Genomic DNA, 15,103 nt, shown 5'->3' with positions numbered 1-15,103 from the left:
CAGTATCTTAATGATTTTTCTCTCGGGTTAAAAGGTGTGATAGGTTAAGAGATTGCATTTATGTGTTATCAGCATACAAAATAAAACCTATTAAGTGGCTATTTATGGAGAAGGAAGTTGGACTATTCAGATTCGGTGCTTACTGGATTTTGTGGGTTTTTATTTTTTACTCGCTCAGTTTCCGGGGGTGGAGGTGGGGAGGATCCTGCCTAGAAACATTGAAACTTCCTCATATTAAGAGTAACTGCATGTCCTAGTCTTCCCCACAGTGCTGTGCACTGATGTCTTGAGACTATTTTAAAAAATATTTTTTATTTGCTAACAATAATGAATACACATTGTGGGTTCTCTCTAAACATATATTGAGTTGAATAGCCAAATGATTAAAGATTTATAAGTGGGATGGATGAGTGTTTATAATCTCCTTCTGCACAGGTTCCCACTGTGCCTCCTCTGGGACAATACAAGCCCTTACTTATAAAAGTAAAGAAATGATCTTCAAATAATGATTGTGTTCTTTGCAAAGTTGTTTCTAAGGGCATTATTTTTTGAAGCATGATATTTAGAAATTAATAATATCCTGCATTCCTAAAGATCAATCTCATTTTGTGGGGAGACTCACTGAAGAACCTATTGGTTTCATTTTTTCCCCCCTTCTGTATTTCTCCCAAGTTTTTCTGTTCTTTTTCCTTTCCTAGTTTTTAAAAATAAGGTTTTTGGGCATTATGAAATATTATTCTTTGCATTTTATGAGACTTTTGGGGACAGCCATAATGTTTTTGTGTGCTTCTGTGGAGGTGTAAGAAGAACCCAGTGGATTTTTGTCTATTAACTAGAAAATTAAGTGATTCTTATTTTCACAGAAAAGCTAAAGGTTTCTGTGTATTATCTAGTATTTTGTTCTGAAGAAACATGTTCTATTTGTAAGACAGGACGTGTGTGGGGAAAGGGCAGTTCAGCAAGCATTGTCGGGTTCTCAGATCCAAATTAATTCAGATAATTTAACACAGCCTTGGTAACTGATGTCTCCAGAGTGCTTTATTATATATCAGCCCAGGAGATGAGAGGGAGGTTTTAGAACTTGAATTTTTATGTATAAAAGGGTGATTTAGAAGACCAGAGCCAGCAATCTGGTTGGCTGACTTTTGCATCTGGGTTTTTCTCTTAGTGCTGCTGCTTAGCTTCTTTAGTCTTTCCTGCATCTAAGAAGGAGATTTTAGAGGTTTCCACTTCTCCTTTCCTGTTATTTTCCACTCTCCCACCTATCACATCAGTGGGACCCTTAAAAAGCTATTGGGGGAAAAAATGCTATTGAGAATCTGATGGTCTAAAGCTCCACCTGCAGTTAGAAGCTGGATGGCCTTCTGGAATGTTCTTTCCACAGAGGCTGGTAGGAGTGTCCTGGCTGAAGGAGGTTAGGCCTTTATAGTTTTGCTATTTCTAGAGAGGCCACTGCACTTCAAGAGATTTTTCAGGCTTCCCATTTTGTGTGTTAGGATTAAAAATGGGTTTTGCTGGGTTACCTGGATTTCTGACTTGAGGTCACATCCGTGGGTGCCAGAAGAGAGAGAGGCAAGAGGTGTGCAGGAAGCAGGAAGAGCTGTCATATCTGCCTGTGAAGTGTCTGTGTTCCCAGGATCCGGGATTGGAAAGCCCAATACAGGGGGCAACAGAAAGACTGGCCTTTGGGGTCAGAGGCAAAGACAAGAGCAAGCTGAAAAACTATCCTGACCTAGAATATGGTTATATAGATAGGCCTTTGGGTCTTTGGGTTTTTGTTTTTTTTTAAGGCTGTGTGCTGTGCACAGCTGATTTGGAAAATTTCCTACATACACAGCTTCTTCATTAAATACTGATACCGGTTAATTCAGAATCACTTGTAATTGGAAGCAGCTGCTGTTTCCCAGTTGACTAGGTGTTGGAGTCAGATGCTTTGAATTAGCTGGACTTAGATTATTCATATTTTAATTAAAGTCCGTTTTATCCCCCCAGTCTCTTGCCTCTCCAGTGACCAGGATTTTACAGTAATACATTTGAAATTACATGAGTATCCCAGTAGAAAGGCATAATGTAAGTTGAAGGACTTGCAGTTGATTATGGTCTTGTATTATTAAAGAGTGAATTTAACTGCTTTGCAATTTCCTTTTCTCACCCTCTGAACCTTGCTTCTGTAGTGAAGGAAAATTTCATTCCATTTAGAAAAGTTGAGACTTTTGTCCCCTTTCCTCCTCTTGGGACACAGGCATATTAGCTTAATTGCTTGTGTCACTACTACAGGGAAGGTGCTGCATGAAGTGGGACACAATTTTCTGCTACTTTTCGTCTAATGGGGTTTACAAATTAAGCTGTGAATAGTGGGGCTTTGGGGCAATGGGATATTTTCTTAGAAGAAAAAAAGGTTAACAAGTGCTATGGTGAGGCTGTTTATTGCTACTGTGTGGAAACAGAATGTTTAAGCAGCTTGTAGGAAAAAAAAATGCCTTAATTTTCTGAAGAAAAGTTAGAGGGAAATTTGCCTTGCATTTCTTTCTCTATGATGCTAATGAGGAGGAGAGGCTATGCTGGAAGGAGTTGAACGGATGTTTCCTTCTTTTCTTTCCAATTTAAGGTACCTAACTTGACAAAAGTTTGACTTGATAAATGTCCTACTTAATTTAATTTTGTGTTAGTCCCTCTTCTCCCCCTGAGTGTCCAGTTTTGGCTGACTTGCAGAAAAACCAGGACAGTGCAGAGCCATCAGATTTTGTACACCTGTTAAAATGCTTAAGCATTCTACGTGGCCTGGTAAATTTAACAGGGTAGCAGGAGACATGATCTTTGTCAAAAAAGGAGTGTAAGGTGTCCCTGGAGAGACAGAGCATATATCTGTCAGTGCAGTTAGGGAATTATGTAAATCACTGTCAGTGTGTCCCAAATGATTTGGCATTGTTATGTACTCAGCACTGGGACAGCCGAGGGAGAAGGAAGGAGTTCCAGGGTTGGTCGGCTGTGTGGAGGTAGAATTTTACCATTAGCAACTATCAGTTTGTTCTCTGTATCTGCGTCTGTTTTTGTTTTGCTTGTTTGTTTGTTTTGTTTATTTTAGATCCCACATACAAGTGAAATCATATGAATTATCACTTGGTCCATTACCCTCTATGTTGTCAGAAATCAAGTGTATTACCGTTATCTCCTTTCTTGCTAATGTATAAAAGCCTTTACAAACACCACTTTATTAAAATTCTGCTGTCATTCCTTTGGCTCTCCCAGTACAGTGGTACTTAAATTATATCGTTATTAATTTGCTCTTGTGTTGATTGGTCATTATTGGTGCTGCACCACCCTCTAACCTAACCACCCAGCTGTTGTCATAGTTACCTTTTTTTTTTTTTAAAGTTACTTTTCTGCTCAACTCTTTCATAACCCTCTATTGCTTATGGTATAAAAGCTAAACTTTAAGCATTACTAAAACCCTTTTTTAGATCATAGCCCTCTATTGCTTATGGTATAAAAACTAAACTTTAAGCATTACTAAAACACTTTTTTAGATCAATCTTATCCCACTCTCCCCTTCTGCATCAAACATTCCTGTTAATTTCTCTGTCTCTTTTCTTTCAAGGTCATGGTCCTTTAAGGCTGTGGTTATATTGCCCATTTCCTTCTTCCATTTCACCACTAGTTGAACTGCTGGGCACCCTACCACAAAGGTTCCACTTCAGTGAACACTCTGTTCTCCCACCATGCATGGCTAGTGAGCATCTATTGTGTGCTGGGCACTGGGCCTTGTCCTGGGAGACCAGCATGGGTGTCAAGGCACTGTGTTGTGTTGATAGGCAAATACCTGCATGGCTTATCCTTGGGTCTCTGGTACTTGACAGTCAGGCAGAAAATGTTATCCTGATTTCCATAGAAACCCATATTAACCCTAGGTTCATCCAGATGAATTTGATTAAATCCCTTTCCCCAATTTCTTATATTGTGCAAAAGTTCACTAGAGATGGTGAAGGGACAGTATGATGAACACCTGGGCACACATCACCTAGAGTCTAGGTCAGGGGTGGGCAAACTTTTTGACTCAAGGGCCACAATGGGTTCTTAAACTGGACCGGAGGGCCAGAACAAAAGCATGGATGGAGTGTTTGTATGAACTAATATAAATTCAAAGTAAACATCATTACATAAAAGGGTACGGTCTTTTTTTTTTTTTTTTTTTTTTTTAGTTTTATTCATTTCAAACGGGCCGGATTCGGCCCGCGGGCCGTAGTTTGCCCACGGCTGGTCTAGGTTAACATCATGTTGTGTGTGTGCATTATCCAGTGTCTACTTTCTTCCTCCCAGATCGATGGATTTGGAAAGTTTGTCTTGGTTATCCATTGTAAAAGGATAAAAATAAACATGCTCCTTCTCCTATTGTAGTATTTCAGTAGTAATAAAAAAATAACTTTAGTGGTTTTGGTTATTTTCTGCCAAAGTAAATGTTGGCTCTCTTTCAGCTGTAGTAATATAGCTTCTCTCAATTTGTTCAAGTTAAACTAAAGCAGGGCCAAGTTGAGAAATTAGTTTCTTGTTTTTTTTCCCCTTTCAAGTTAGGAAAAAAATTAGATTTTGGATACTCTTGTTCCTATAATCCTCCTGGTTTTCTCCTCCTGAATTAATAAAAGATCCTGAATTAGCTGTCAGTGGAAGAGACAAAGATTCGATTGTGCAGTATTTATAGAAGGTTGTTGTGATAATCTTCAAGTAGGGTGTTTGAACCTCTATTGAGGGTAGTTAATTCAGCAGTTTCTTCTGAGCAATTAATGCTAAGTACAGGGCTAAGTACCCTTTGGTTTTAACATGTGAGTTTTGCTTTTCTGCATTACCTGTGTATTACCTGGAAATCCAAGCGATATCAAATCATGCCACCATATATAAGTGATAACTCAGTATTATTATTATGTACTACCTGGCATTTGGAAGACTGATTTGGGGGTATATTAGAGAGTTTTAAGGATGTCAGCGTTTGATTTTTGTCACTGTGGGAGAGCTGAATGTGCTATGCATTTGGGAGGTGGCTTCCAGTCAATCTGTACAAAGACTTGGAGGGCACACATGGGCTTACAAAATGCCAGGTGGCCTGCAGAGCCATTTGGGTTTGCCCCAGATTGTGTGTCACTTCATTTTGATTTACATGGTACCAGTAAGAAATAATTTTGTGTCCGAAAGAAAAAATAATGTGAATATATACTGGTATATAAAATTCAAATTCAAGATCAAATTCTGATGTTTTCAGAGCAAAATATGCAGTCCCACTCACTTTGTCCCATTCAATCTACTTTCTGTGTATTTACATTCATATTTATGGAGATAAATATATAGGGTTTTCTTTTTTGTCTTGTTTATATAAATGGAACGATGGGGTCACGTGTGATTTGGCCTTTTCTCACATAACTATGTCCTGAAGCTCTTCCCATGCTGTTCTTTTTCATGCTGCGTGGCATCCGGCAGCTGCAGTGTGCTGTAGTGTATTTAACTACTTCCTTAGGATTCGCTTCCTAGAAGAGTGCCTGGCATTGTGGAGGCAGTCAGTAGACATTTAGGTTGTTTCCACTGTTTAGTTTACTTAAAAATTTGTTTTCGTACAACTTTCACACATGTGGGCATATTGGCATAGGATTGAATTGGAAGTAATGAGTTCAAGGGTACATGCTCAGCTTTTATAGTAGGAAGGGATTTTTTTTTCTTCCTAAAAGGTTTAATCAATTTACCACCCCCAACAGTGTATGAAAGTGTTTATTTCCCTTCCTTCTTGCCAACACTTGGTATTATAAAGCGTCTTTTTTTTTTTTTTTTAATATATTTTATTGATTTTTTACAGAGAGGAAGGGAGAGAGATAGAGAGTTAGAAACATCGATGAGAGAGAATCATCGATCAGCTGCCTCCTGCACATCTCCCACTGGGGATATGCCCGCAACCCAGGCACATGCCCCTGACCGGAATCGAACCCGGGACCTCTCAGTCCGCAGGCCGACGCTCTATCCACTGAGCCAAACCGGTTTCGGCTAAAGCGTCTTTAGTTATTTTATTTTTTTGTTAATCTTCACCTGAGGATATTTTTCCATTGGTTTTTAGAGAGTGGAAAGGGGCAGGGAGAGAGAGGGGGAACATCCATGGAATTGAACCTGATTTGCATTTCTTTGTATTGAACATTTTTCATTAGTCTATTGGCCATCCATGTTATTTTTGTTCATAACCTTTGCCTATTTTTATATTGATTTGTTTGTCTTTTTCCTACTGCTCTTTGTCAGAGATCTATGTTCTGGACATTAATTCAACAAATTGCAAATATTTTCTCTTAGTCTGTCCTTTATCCTTTAATTGTGTTTATAGTGTCTTTTCTTATAGAAGTTCCTTATAGAAGTTTTAAATTTTTTTTTTTTTTGTATTTCAATTTTGTTTTCCTTTGTGGGTTTTGGGTCTTGCTGAAGTATGCTTTCCTGATCTCAAGAATATGAAAATATTCTCCAAGAAATTCTCTTTATTATTTCCCATCTAGTTAAATTCCACCCTCCAATTTCTTAATCCTCTCTACATTCTTCACATTAGCCACTAAAATGGTATGAAACCTCAGCTCTCTGGTATCTTCTAGTAATGACTTCTGACGAACACATTTTATGGATACCTTAGGGTTTATCTCGATCTACCTACCAAAATAGGAGTTAAAGGGGTCAACAGCTATTGCACTGTTGTTACATACATCAAAGGTAGAAAATGGATGAAACTAAAAGATAAAACTAGGATAAAATAGCTTTCATTGTGGTCAGATTTGCATTGGTAAGAGTCACTTTGAGGACTGGCTCTGAGCTTTTTGCCTAGATTGAATTCAATGTAGCTTGCCTTTTATCTGTTCATATTTACCATCCATCAGATTTCTTTTAAGGGATAGAACTGCTTTAAAAGCATTTTATTTTAGACTCCCCTCTTCCTGAGTCTTGTTGACACTTTCTACTTACTGTTACTCTGAATGTGTTCTTAGTATATTTTCATCATGCAATTAATTATGAGAAACCAGTTAACTAGGCTATTACTGTATAAAGTAAAGCTAAAAAGTCCCTGATTATGGGACTGGGCCTCTGTGATAAATAAAGTGTCATTACTTTTGTGTATGAACTTTGAAATTACTTTTGATTCCTCAGAGACCTTTTGTTTATTTTCTACTTTTCTAACATATTCCCTAATAAGTGAGGCTATAAGATAAAACTGAATTCTAGAAAAACAGGCAGTGTCCTGTGTTTATAAACTTTTGCCTCCATAAAATTCATATTGCAGTAAGACAATTTGGAAAGTCTTTGGATTCTCTTATAAAGGAATTTTTGCTGTAAAACATGCATTATGTATCACACTTGTTTATTAACACCCACTGTAATGAAAGAACAGCAGATTTACTCGGCAACCTGCAACTTCAGAAGTATAACTAGGATTATTGGTTATACTAAGTTTGGAGCTTCTCTTTTTAGTATAGTGTTTATATTCAAATTACTGTTTTCTAAAAGTGCTGGTCTCTAGCATAATGGCCCACCAGAACCACAACTGACACTGGGACTCATTAGCCTGCCAGTTCATTTCCCTGTACCTGTCTCATCTTTGATGCTTGCCCCTTTGTCCTTCACCCATTTCCCAGATGGCAGTGAAAGGAATCTCTTACCACCTTAAAACCCTCCAGGGGCCTCCCATTGTCCTTAGCATTCGTTTGGCATTCTGGCCTGATTTTTGCAGCCTGGCCAAGGTGGCTCAGTGGTTGAGCGTTGACCTATGAATCAGGAGGTCATGGTTTGATTCCTGGTTGGGGCATATGTCCAGGTTGCAGGCTCCATCCTGGATTGTGCAGGAGGCAGCTGATCAATGATTCTCTTTTATCATTGATGTTTCTATCTCTCTCTACCTCTTCTTTCCTCTCTGAAATCAATAAAGATATTTAAAAAAAAAGAACATTGCAGACCAGGCCAGGCCTGGTGGCTTAGCTGGTTTGGGCATTGTCCCATACACCAGAGGTTGTGGGTTCGATTGCCAGTCAGGGTACATGCCTAGGTTTTGTGTTCCATCCCCAGTCCAAGTGCATATGGAAGGCAACCGTTAGATGTTTCTCCCTCTCTCCCTTTCCCCCTCCCTCTCCCTTTCCCTTTATCTTTCTCTAAAATCAATAAGCATGTCCTCCAGTGAGGATTAAAAAAAATAAAAGAACATTGCAGGCCCAGGGGAGAAGAGTAGTAAAAGCACAAGGCTTAGAGCAGCACGTGTGTGTGTGTGTGTGTGTGTGTGTGTGTGTGTGTGTGTGTTTGTGTACAGTTGCTGGAGTAGAGATCAATGCAGGGCATGGAAGGAGGTGAGGTCAGAAAGATAGAACTTACTCTTGTCAGTAATCAGGAGTCAGTGAATCATAAACTTAAAGATGTTTAAGCTGGGGTAGTGGTGAACTGGGGGGTGGTGGTGGTGGCTTCATTGTCACTGTTAGGGCCTCAATCTGATTTTTCCTAACTGGAGAATTGACTCAGGGGGAGGGAGTGTCATCTGGGATACGTCTGGGAGCTTGGGACGAAGGGAGGATCCTGGAGCAGAAGTTTTTAAGGGAGAATGTAATGAACTTAGAGAACCCTTTCTTTATGATGGATCAACACAATTTCTTGGAAGAAGAAACCTAAAATTGCTTCAACTATTTAGGTAACTGGAAAACACCATAACATAACTAGAACTTGCCTAGCATGGTCTTTTGTGAATTCTCCGGATATAGAACCATCCCTTTGTCTTATGCAGACTTTTGGTATGACCAGATGTGCTATTTCTAATTGTAATAAAGTTTATTTTATACAAAAAGTAAGATCTTCAGAAATGTGAAGAATTAGCACTTTTAATTGAAAGTGCGTGCGCACGTGCTTGCGCGCACACACGCGCACACACACAACTGTTTATTTAATTATTTTACTCTGGCCCTTAAATGAAGATTGTGTGATCTAACTAAGTAAACTGACTGGCTGCCCAGCCAGTGTGGCTCGGTGGTTGAGTATTGTCATATGAACCAGGAGGTAATGAAGGCAGCGAGTGGATCAGTGATTCTTTCTCATCATTAATGTTTCTATCTTTCTCTTCCTCTCTGAAATCAATAAAAAAATGTTTTTAAACTGACTGACTGTAGGATTCCAGAGATAGGCATGCAGTTTGACATTTTCAGCTTGTGTAGTTGAAGGCTAACTATTTGGTGTACTTGCTTTGTGGTGTAATGAAAATAAAGTTGGTATTGCTGCAAGTCTTGGTTGTGAGGAGTTTGCCCTATGATGACAAATAGTTTAATAGTTTCATCACTGAATAACTCTTTGGCTGTTTAGGGTTTTATATTTAAAATATATTTTATGTCTTATAAACACACAAAAGAGGGACCACTTCTGCCAGACCTCTGTTGGAGGGAATGTAAATTGGTGCAACCACTATGGAAAAACAGTACTGGGGGGTTTTTCAAAAAATTAAAAACTCTCATATGATCCAGTTATTCCAGTTTGGGGTATTTATTCAAAGTAAATGAACGAACTAATTTTAAAAGATATCTGCAACTTCATGTTTATTGAAGCATCATTTAATATATATATATATACACACACACACAGACACACACACACACACTAGTATACATATATATTTATTAATTTTACAGAGAGGAAGGGAGAGGGACAGAGAAACATGGATGAGAGAGAAATACTAGGGATCAAGCCCGTAACCCTGGCATGTACCCTGGACAGGAATCGAACTGTGACCTCCTGGTTCATGGGTTGATGCTTAACCATTTAGACACATCAGCCGGCCTATTGAAGCACTATTTACCATAGCCAAGAAATGAAAACTTAAAGGTCCATTGATGGATGAATAGATAAAGAAGATATGGTGTACATACAATGGAATATTATTCAGCTATATATAGAATGAACTCTTCCCATTTGTGACAACATGGATGGCACTTGAGGACATTATGCTGAGGGAAATAAGTCAGACAGACAAATACTGTATGATCTCTCATAAATGTGGAATCTTTTGTATAACAAAAAACACAAACCCAGCTTATAGATACAGAGAACAAACTAAGAATTGAGTGGTAAGAGGTACTATAAGTGGATGAACTTTGTGTGTGTGTGTGTGTGTGTGTGTGTGTGTGTGTGTGTGTTTTATTTTGTTAAAAAATTAAAAATAAGAGACCTGACGTGGATAAAACTTCCTAACAATTTGGACAAATAATTAGGAGATACAAGGATGAGTGCACAAATTTCTTCACCCTGGGCTCCAAACAAACAACCCACAAGCAAAAGATGAATCACTTCTGCGAAATCTGTGGTTTTTGCGTCTTTTGAGAGACTCGAACTTCATGCAGAAAGGTGTTTTTCATTCAGTCTCCTTCATTTTCTGATCTTGCTTCTTTTCAGTCAAAAAGTTTTCTTTTGTCCCTTTTAAGTAATTTAAGAATAACAATATCTTTGTCAGTAGCAATTTTGTAAGTGGCTTTGTCAGTAACATTTATTAGTTTGAAGTAAATGGTATTTTTTAATTATTCTTGGCATAAATTACTGCCGTTTGGGTATTTGTGTAGTGTACATTCTAATGGTATCATTTTTGGAATATTGTATTTGAGCTTGCAGATTTTTCCAGAGAAGACAGCAGCAAATCTTTTTTTTTTTTTAATTTTTATTATTTTTTAATCAGAGAGAAAGGGAGAGGGAGAGGGAGAGATAGAAACATCAGTGATGAGAGAATCATTGATCGGCTGCCTCCTGCATGTCCCCCACTGGGGATTGAGCCTGCAACCGGGGCCTGTACCCTTGACCGGAATCGAACCTGGGACCTTTCAGTCCACAGGCCAATGCTCTATCCACTGAGCCAAACTGGCTAGGGCAGCAGCAAATCTTTATAAAGCAGCGATACTTCAATATCCTCTCATATTTCTCAGCATTCCTGGTGACTTTCCCCCCACTTCTCTTTTTTATACATTTTTTCTTAGTTTTTGTGGTATGCTTTAAAGCTTATCTTTAAATGAAATGTTACAAAAATAGCACAAACATTTTTTTTGATTTTACCATTTTATCATATCCCTCTCCCTCCACATACTTATGAAATTCTGAACCATTAAAGGTAAGTTCCAGACATAGTTGTCCCTTATTCCCAAATACTTCAGTATATATTTTCTAAAAGTAAGTATGTTTTCTTTAAAAACAAACAAACCACAGTACAGCTCTGCCCGGTGTTTCTCAGTGGTTAGAGCGTCGGCCTGCCCACCAAAGGGTGGAGGGTTCCATTCCTGGCCCTGGTTCGGAAGGCAGAAGACAACCAGTTGATGTGTCTCTCTCACATTGATCTCCCTTCCTCCCTCCCTCCCTCCCTCCCTCCCTTCCTCCCTCCCTAAAAATCAATGGGAAAAATATCCTCGGGTGAGGATTAACAAAAAAGAAAAACAAGAAAACCACAGTACAATTAACAGTGAGAATATTAATACCAGGAGCCCTTTAAGCTGTCTCTGGTGTCTCTGTAACTGTCCTCATCATTCCTTGACTGCTTCCTGTGTTTCTGACACCTCAATGTGTGCCAGGCTCACCTTGTACTTTCCTAGCCCCTTAGGTATCTTGACCATTTTACGGTTTTTCAAGTATTGTAAAAGGTTTTCTTTTTTTTTTAGTTAAAGTTCATTTTCCTTTTGGTTTACACAGCAGTATTCATAGCACCTCAGGCATGGTTTTTGTTTAAGTCGTGGCTACCTGCTTACATCCTATGACCATGAATTCCTCAACTAAATTAAACTAAGGCATCTTCATAGGTGGTGTTTTTATGTATTTATTTTTTTTCAGCTGTCATCCACCTACTATTTATCTGCTTAGGCTTTAAGTCACACCCTTTCCCAGAAACTCCTCTCCATGAGCACACAAGTCTGGTTAGGTTAGGGATATTTGGCCCCCAGTAACCTGGGTTGGTAGTTCGGTTCATTCTTTCTTTCCTCTTGACCATGGCTGTGGCAGAATCCTTTCTACACAGCACTCTACTGATCTTTAAGATTCGGCAGTGCAGGTGGAAAAACTCAAGTATTAGGCCCTGACTGGTTTGGCTCAGTGGATAGAGCATCGACCTGCGGACTGAAAGGTCCCAGGTTCGATTCTGGTCAAGGGCATGTACCTTGGTTGCAGGCACATCCCCAGTAGGGGGTGTGCAGGAGGCAGCTGGTCGATGTTTCTCTCTCATCCATGTTTCTGACTCTCTATTTCTCTCCCTTTCTCTCTCATATTTTTTAAAATATGTTTTTATTGATTTTTAGAGAGAGAAAAAAGGAGAGGGAGAGAGAAACATTGATTGCCTGCATCCTACATGCCCCCTACCGGGGATCAAGCCCATACCAGGCATGTGCTCTGACCTCTTGGTACACGCGATGATGTTCAGCCCACAGAGCCACACTGTCTAGGACTGGGGAAATAGATTCTTTTTTTTTTTTTTTTCCCCTCTTGCAGCTGTCTCTATATATTTATTTATTTTGTTTTTGTTTTTTGTTTTATTGCTTAAAGTATTACAAAGAGTATTACATATATCTCCTTCCCCCCTGACCCCCTTGACATTCTCCCGGTCTCCCCTACCCCTCAGTGTCTAATGTCCATTGGTTATGCTTATATGCATGCATACAAGTCTTTCAGTTGATCTCTTAGCCCCTCCTCCCGCCCCCCAACCCTCCCCAGCCTTCCCGCTGTAGTTTGACAGTCTGTTCGATGCTGCTCTGCCTCTGTATCTATTTTTGTTCATCAGTTTATAATGATCTTTATTATCCATAAATGAGTGAGATCATGTGGTATTTTTCTTTCATTGACTGGCTTATTTCACTTAGCATAATGCTCTCCAGGTCCATCCATGCTGTTGCAAATGGTAAGAATTCCTTTTTTACAGCAGCATAGTATTCCATTGTGTAGATGTACCACAGTTTTCTAATCCATTCATCTGCTGATGGGCACTTAGACTGTTTCCAGATCTTCGCTATGGTAAATTGTGCTGCTATGAACATAGGGATGCATATATCCTTTCTGATTGGTGTTTCTGGTTTCTTGGGATATATTCCTAGAAGTGGGATCACTGGGTCAAATGGGAGTTCCATTTTTAACTTTTTGAGGAAACTCCATACTGTCTTCCATAGTGGCTGCACCAGTCTGCATTCCCACCAGCAGTGCACGAGTGTTCCCTTTTCTCCACATCCTCTCCAGCACTTGTCGTTTGTTGATTTGTTGATGATAGCCATTCTGATAGGTGTGAGATGGTACCTCATTGTTGTTTTGATTTGCATCTCTCAGATGATTAGTGACTTGGAGCATGTTTTCATATGTCTCTTGGCTTTCTGAATGTCCTCTTTTGAAAAGTGTCTATTTAGGTCCTATGCCCATTTTTTTTATTGGATTGTTTATCTTCCTTTTGTTAAGTTGTATGAGTTCCCTATAAATGTTGGAGATTAAACCCTTATCGGTGATAACGTTGGCAAATATGTTCTCCCATGCAGTGGACTTTATTGTTGTTTTGTTGATGGTTTCTTTTGCTGTGCAGAAGCTTTTTATTTTGATGTAGTCCCATTTGTTTATTTTCTCTTTAGTTTCCAATGCCCTAGGAGCTGTATCAGTGAGGAAATTGCTTCGGCATATGTCTGAGATTTTGTTGCCTTTGGATTCCTTTAGTATTTTTATGGTTTCCCGTCTTACATTTAAGTCCTTTATCCATTTTGAGTTTATTTTTGTGTATGGTGTAAGTTGGTGGTCTAGTTTCATTTTCTTGCATGTATCTGTCCAATTTTCCCAGCACCATTTATTGAAGAGGCTATCTTGACTCCATTGTATGTTCTTGCCTCCTTTGTCAAATATTAATTGAGTATATTGGTTCAGGTCGATTTCTGGATTCTCTATTCTATTCCATTGATCTATATGTCTGTTTTTGTGCTAGTACCAGGCAGTTTTGAGAACCGTGGCTTTGTAATACAGCTTGATATCAGGTATTGAGATCCCACCTACTTTGTTCTTCTTTCTCAGGATCGCTGCAGCTATTCGGGGTCTTTTTTTTTTTTTATTCCAGATGAATTTTTGGAGCATTCGTTCTAGGTCTGTGAAATATGCTGTTGGTATTTTAATGGGAAGTGCGTTGAATTTATAGATTGCTTTGGGTAGTATGGACATTTTAATGATGTTGATTCTACCAATCCATGAACATGGTATGTTCTTCCATCTGTTTATGTCTCCCTCTATCTCTTTTTTCAACGTCCTGTAGTTTTCTGAGTAAAGGTCTTTTACCTCTTTAGTTAGATTTATTCCTAGGTATCTTAATTTTTTTGGTGTGATAGTAAATGGGATTGCTTTTTTAGTCTCTGTTTCTGTAAGTTCACTATTGGTGTATAGAAATGCCATAGATTTCTTGGCGTTGATTTTGTATCCTGCTACATTGCCGAATTCATTTATTAAGTCTAATAGTTTTTGATGGAGTCTTTAGGGTTTTTTATGTACAATATCATGTTATCTGCGAATAAGGACAGTTTTACTTCTTTTGGGAAATAGAGTCTTAATGTTCTCTTACAGTAATCCAAATCTGTGCACAAATAGATCCAAGACAGACCATATTTACAGTGTAATAACTCTTTAGCAGGAACTTATTAACCAAGAGATTTTGGGGGAGATATTTAATTCCATTTTTTCTTCATATATAGCAACAGATAATGATGTAACCAGAGTGTAATCAAGTCTAATCATAACTATATTTGAATTGTAGCTCAGGTGACTTTTTTTCATTTTGTTTATTTGCTTTATTAGATAACTTCCTAGGACTCTCTTGTCTTTTCCGAGTATCTTTATTGATAGTACAAATAAAACGAAGTATTTTCTTAAAAAGTTACTACTGCTCTTTGTTAGACAATTTGTAATGAAGTGATAGTTCTTTCTGCTAAGGGTCCTAAGAGTTCACTGCTAAAACAAGAACTTTGATATTCTACAAGTTTCTCTAGTTATGTTTTGTGAATAATGTTCTGTTTGTAAAATTGAAACAGTCACCATTTATTCATATATTACTTAGTAAAACATCCTCCTTACAAATAAAGACCTGAATCAAACC

At 38.5% G+C, this 15,103-nt stretch overlaps 1 protein-coding gene across 2 annotated transcripts in view; it reads left to right on the top strand.

The window, feature by feature from the left end:
• Positions 1-15,103, top strand: part of JARID2 (jumonji and AT-rich interaction domain containing 2) — a 290,372-nt gene that overhangs the window by 28,979 nt on the left and 246,290 nt on the right. The gene's annotated exons all lie outside the window — the stretch shown is intronic.

This window comes from Myotis myotis, unplaced genomic scaffold (genome assembly GCF_014108235.1).
Source record: "Myotis myotis isolate mMyoMyo1 unplaced genomic scaffold, mMyoMyo1.p scaffold_m19_p_2, whole genome shotgun sequence".
NCBI classification, from domain to species: Eukaryota; Metazoa; Chordata; class Mammalia; order Chiroptera; family Vespertilionidae; genus Myotis; species Myotis myotis.
This window is presented reverse-complemented; position numbering and strand designations above follow the sequence as displayed.